Source organism: Caretta caretta, chromosome 24, assembly GCF_965140235.1.
Source record: "Caretta caretta isolate rCarCar2 chromosome 24, rCarCar1.hap1, whole genome shotgun sequence".
NCBI classification, from domain to species: Eukaryota; Metazoa; Chordata; order Testudines; family Cheloniidae; genus Caretta; species Caretta caretta.
The window spans coordinates 1,905,071-1,911,259 of NC_134229.1; positions in this window are offsets into that span (position 1 = coordinate 1,905,071).

Genomic DNA, 6,189 nt, shown 5'->3' on the forward strand with positions numbered 1-6,189 from the left:
CTCTTGGGCCCCCCCAGCCCAGCACCCCAATGCCCCCAGCCCTGCTGATGTCTCAGGCCCAGACTGCCCGGCTCCCTGGCTCGCGGGACTAATGCAGCTGAGAATCCGGCCCTGGAAAGGGAACCAGATATGGGGCATTGACATCTTTGCTAGGCCGGGAACCGCAGGAGGAAATTCCCTGGCAGGGCCCAGCTGGTGCCAGAGACTGGAACCCTCCCAGAACCTCTGAACCTCAGAGTTATGACTGTCTGGCCCTGGGGGGCAGGATGCAGGAGGGGAGAGCCCAGGCCAGGTGTGGGGTGTCTGGCGGCCGGCTGGGTGCTGGGGGTGGACACTCAGGCGTTACCCTATGAAGGCTGTTACCCGCTCAGTGGTTAATGCACCCAAGCTGGAATGGCTGGAAGGCTCGGCTTAGAGCAGTAAAGCAGAGAGGGGGCAGGTCCAGCAGTTAAAGCGCAGGACTGGGAGCCAGGACTCCTGGGTTCCCTTCCTGATCCTGGGAAGGAATGCTGGGAGCTCTGGGTTCTAATGCCAGCTCTGCCACAGACTCCTTGTGTGACTTAGGACGCGTCACGTCCTCTCTCTGTGCCTGTCCCCCCCCCTTGACAGGTGATAGTATGTACTGTTTGTCTGAACGCTTTCACCTGATGGGGCAGAGGATTATTGTAACACAGTGGTTTGAACTTCCAGATGCCAACTAATTAAAGTTCCGTCCTGTTATTATTATTTTACAGATGGGGAAACCGAGGCACTAGCTGGTCAAATGACTCGCCCTCGGCCATGGAGGATTTCCAGGTGAGGATTAGAACTTAGGAGGTTCTTGCTTCCACGTCCTGGGCTTACCCCACACCTGTCTCTGATGCAGCGAGTTCACAGCGGTCCCGGCCTTTAGCGGCTGGATGGAGCTGGGGAAGAATGGGAGAGGACCTATGCCCTGGCATTGGAGGGGCGAAATTCCCTGTATGCAGACTGGTCAGTGCCTGGCAAGGGGGACCCTATCACAACACACACAGAAATGGGCTTAACTGCAGAGACACAAGGGGCCAGATCTGATGCCCACCAAAAGCCCCCCATGGCCTGCCCCACCCCCTTGTGTGCACTGGGTTTTGGGTCAGTGCCTAGAACCACAGCATAATTTTTACCAGACTAAGCTAAATACTTTCTTAGGTAAGTGAGTGGACCAAGTTCACGCAGGAATTCAGTGGCACACAGGGACCTGAGCCTTGGTTTTAGCGCAAGTCTGACGATAGTTCCTGAACTCCTAGACCATCCTCCCTCTCCGAGCGGGGAGCAGGGCTGAGAGTCACAGAGCCGCCCAAGGCCCTCGGACGTCTCCTGATTCCCAAGCATTTTAGCCCCCAAACCCCTTAGGCACATTTGAAAAATCTCTGCCTAAAATGTTCAACCTTTCAGGCTGGATTCTGATCCGGGTGTAAATCCTGACTCACCCCACTGAGTTCCAGTGGAATGTCTCTGGCTTTACACCAGGAAAACTGAGCTCAGAATCTAACCTTGAACAAACACGCCCCTGTGCTGGGTCTCCTGGCTTCCTGGCCTGTCCCACGGGATCCAGCCCACCAGGAGCTGTTGTCTAAAGTTCCTCCCAAGGGTGCAGCGCCCTGGCACATCAGCCTGGCAAAACTGCTGCAGAAACTCCATCCCCGACATGCCCACACTGGCAGATCACTGGGAGAAGCAATTATAAGTGTGAGCTCCCGGGGGAGCTCAGCCTGACGTGCCAAGCAGGTTACGGTATCTCGGAACAGGTTTTAGCCTCTGCCTTGCTACGCACTGACCCAGATAAACCAGTTGCTCCTGTTGCCCATGCCTGGGCTGGGTGAGCTTGGCTGGCTCCCCGATCAGTGTGGGGAGCAGCCGCTGCTGTTATGCAGCAGGAGCCGTAGTGGGGTGGCTGCATGCACACCCTGAACCACAAGGAGGTTTTGCCGCTCTGGGGTTTGGAGAGGAGAAATTTCAGGGCTAGCCCCCACTTCTAGCAGCCTCAGTCCTTTGGGGATGGTCAGTCCAGCCAGCGACCTGGCACTAAAGGCCCGATTCACCATTGCCCCCTTGCACCTTGCACAATCGTTCCCGCCCGTGCGAAGTGGCTGTAAAACGCAGCTCAGCTGGGGAGCGTTTTTCACCCACTCGTGGAAACGATGAGTCAAGGTGAGGCGCTGGAGGCCGGGGCCCCAAACATTGCCCTACGCTCGTGCTGAAGGATTGTGTCAGAGGCCTGAATGCACAGTCCTTGGGTGACATTGGGACTGATCCTCACCTGGTGCACACCAGCCGAGCTTTGCCCAAGTACCCTGGCTGAGGAGCTGTCTGTCTGGGCCCCTCCTCCAGGTTCGGAGGGGGAGGGCAGTGCTGTGAACACTCTGTGCCTTTGCGCTAGGTTTATTTGTCTCCTTTTTGTTTTCTTTTGGCCTAAATAAGCTAAACTGCCCCAGAAGTGCTCAGCCGATGCCGGGAGCCTGCAGGGCAGTGGAGGAACTAGGGCAAGGGGCCGGGGAGAGAAGGAAAATACCTTGATCCTTATTAGACTCCTTTCATCCAGAAAGGGTCCCAAAGTGCTTTGCAGCATATGGCCCCACCACTGCAGTGCAGCCCCCTCTGGGGCGGAACACGGCAGCTGTTTGGCAGTCACATAGCACTGGGCTTGGCCGATTGGGCCAGGAAGGCAAGATGTCACTTGCTCTGGTTTTAAACCTGGGAGGCTTGGAGAAGCTGACCCAGAACCGATAACGCCCCGGGATGGCAGGCTCATTCCCCCAGGATGCAGAGGGCCATGAGAGGCTGAATCCTTTGTGGCTTTTGGGAACTTGAGTTCACATTCGACCTGCTGGAAAATAAACAGCCTATTTGTGTATTTAGAAAACCCAGCCCAGCCCTTTCCTCAGAGTCCTGCTGGGCTCTAACAGACCCTGGATTCATGGCTGAGGGAAGCAAAACGATACAAAGCCGCTTTATTTATCCCCACAAGCCACAGACCCCAAACGCTGGGCAGGGGTTGCGTCTCCGTGTGTGACTCCAGGGCAGATGGGAGGAAATCATAATGTGATTTACTTAGCTCCTTTCCTGCCAAAATCCCTCTGCAAACATCCCCTCGCTAGCCCTCCTGACAGCTTTAGAACTCAGCCCCATGTTACGGCTAGGGAAACCGAGGCACAGAAGGGCTTCCCCCAGGGCCAAACTGCGAGGTGGGCAAGGATCCCAGGAATCTGTGATGCCCACCCCTGTGTGCAATCCATTAACCATGCTGCCCCTCCTCTTGGGGGTCCGACAGCTGTGCTGGGTGCATGGACGTCTTGGGGCATGCCCAGGGCAGCCAATGGCAACAGGAGCACCCCTCAGGCCTCAGCCCTGCCTCGGCAGGACCCCCTGGACCAGTCTGTGTGGCCCTGTCAGGCTGCTGATGGGCCCAATGCTGTGGGCGCTTGTCCATTGGAGCATGATCGGAGCCGACCCGGTCACTGCCTCATCCCACTGGATGCCCACCTGCTGGCAGCCACGTTCCTGCCAAAGCCGCTCGCTCTGTACACGTCCCTCCGGCTGCTGGACTGGTATTGTGCTTCTGCGTCAGGCCTGGGATCTCTACCTCTCTGCAACCTCAGCGCCCTTCTCCTGCCCCAGGGCCCCTGCTTCGAGCCCTCCCCTGGACCCCCTAGCCCCTAAGAAACCAGCTTTGGTAGTGGGACAGCCTGGTCCAATTTGCTGCCCCCTAGTGTCCTCCCCATCCAGCATCCGGCTTGCCTGCCCCAGAGTATGTTAAACCAAGCTCCCTCCACCTGGCACTGAGACCCCGCTCTTGGGAATCCCCACTGCCCCCCCGAGCGCTGGTAGGAGGCAGGCCCTGCCTTGTGCTGGGCCCTGGCTCACAGCCTTTGTCTGGGTGCTTCCTCCCATCGCTGCCCAGGGGTTAGCGAGGAAAGGGAGATGAAGACGGGACGGACGGGGCTGGGGGAATAAGGCTGTGCCCTCAGCCCCACTGGATCGGAAAAGTGCAGGATGAAGTCCTGGGTGGGGTCCTAGGGACATCGCCCCCTACAGTCTTCTCCCTAGTCATGCAGGCAAAGGGGGAGGGGCTGCCCAGCCCACGGCAGCCAGCCCCTGACCCCAGCTCGCGTGACTGTGGCTGTGTAGATGCCCAGTCAACCTGTGGAACTCATTGCCAGGGGATGTTGTGAAGGCCAAAAGAATGAGATAAGTTCATGGAGCATAGGTCTATCAACGGCTATTAGCCAAGATGGTCCGGGGTACAACTGCCTGCTCTGGGTGTCCCTAAACCTCTAACTGCCAGAAGCTGGGACTGGACGACAGCCAGGGGACGGATCACTCGAGAATCGCCTGTTCTGTTCCTTCCCTGTGAAGCACCTGGCACCGGTCCTGTCAGAGACAGGACTCCGGGCTGGATGGGCCATTGGTCTGACCCAGTACGGCTGATTGCACATTTTCATGGCAGGACACAGCACATGCTAAAGGTGGCTTATATTCCCCCAGCTCTTTCCCTGCCCCGATGGTGGAATGGTGTTCCTGAGAACTGGGCCTAGGTGTCCACGGCCAAATGAGGGGAGACAGGGAAGAAGAAGGTTGAGACATTAACTGCGTCACGCAGGGGCTGACAGGGCGGCTGGTGCGGGGTAGGGGACGGCAGGTGTCTCAAAGGACAGCTACTCCCCGTGGCCCATCACCCTCCCCCGGGCCCAAGCCATCCGTCCCCATGGCCACAGGGAATTTGTGCCAAGCTCAGAGACAGCACATGGCCCAGCTCTCCTGGCCCCGCCCTGGGGATTCCCTGGGGAGAGGGGAAATCCCGGATCTTCTAATGTCCCCAGCCTCCCTGGAGGTTCAGTCACGACCCTCCCGGGGTGAAGATTAACCTGGTGTTAGGCTGCGTCCTTTCTGGATGGTGTCACTTCCCTCCCTGACAGCTCACAGCTTCCCCTAGGTCAGGTCCCGGGGTGCTGTCCATCCATTCCAACAGGGTGATGGCATTACTCACAGGGGGTGAGCCCTGGAATCAGGGTGTCACTCATCTGACAACCCGGTCCAGTCCCGTGTGACTCTGACTCACGCCAGGGGTTTCGTCAGGAACTGCCAGCTCTCCCGTGGCTGATCACCCTTTGATCATGCCGTTGCCTCGTATCCAGCGCCGATGTCACTGGCTGCTTGGAATGGGGACCAACTGGCCAAACTCGACTGCGGGTCCAGCATCCAGATGAGCCAGTGTTTGTGTGCGTGTGCGAGGTTTCTGTGTGGGACACAGAACTAGGCGTGTGCGTGTCTGGGTTTCCCTAGTCTCATGAAGAAGCTGAGTGTGTCCCGGCTCGGTGAGAAAGCGAGGCCTGATCCCTGCCAAGGAGTGCGGGATCAGAGCACGGCTCAGGATTTCAGTGGCTGCCCCGTCACTGAGTATCACGAAGGCCTGGCACTGGGAGCTCCCAGCCACGGCCAGGCCCCCTTGTCCTGAGTACTGCACATACAGAGAGCAAGAGACCGGCCCTGCCCTGAAGAATCTAAGCAGGCGAAGGCTGGTTTATGGTCCCTGTTTTAGAGGTGGGGTCCTGACACCCAAAGAAACAGAGACCGGCCCAGTATGGACCCCCCTTCCTGAGACCGAGTACAGGGTCCTTAGCTACCTGACCACGCAGCCCCTTGCTGGCGACTGGCAGGATTTCACAGTAGCCATGGCCAGGGGTGCGGGGACTGGGGGGAAAGCTACGAAGCCTGACTGCCTGGATCAGGGGGCCCGATTCTCCGTGGCCCTTCATGCGATGCTGGCCCTTTCCCCCTGTGCCACGCGGGAGCGAGCGAGAGGAGCGTTCGGATCCGGGGGCATTTCACATTCACGCTGCATGGCGCCAGCTCCCGGCAGTCGCTGCAGCTCTCTTGGCTTCACCGGAGCAACACGGATCGACCCCAGTGGAGGATCCCACCCGAGGCAGTGGGGGATCCAGGGCCACCCCGCCTTGCCACCAGTGTGGCGCCCCCTGCAGGCTGCCATGGGCTGTGTTGCAAGGTGCCGGGGAACCTTTCCCCAGCGCCACGCTTGGGTGGGCGGGAAGGTACGAGCGCTTGGGTGTGTGCACCAGGGCAAGGAGGGGCTGGTTGCTCCATTTCTTAATGACAAATGCTGGAAAATTTCCCGTGGTTGGAGTCTGGGTTGACTTGGGGCCGCACCCCTCC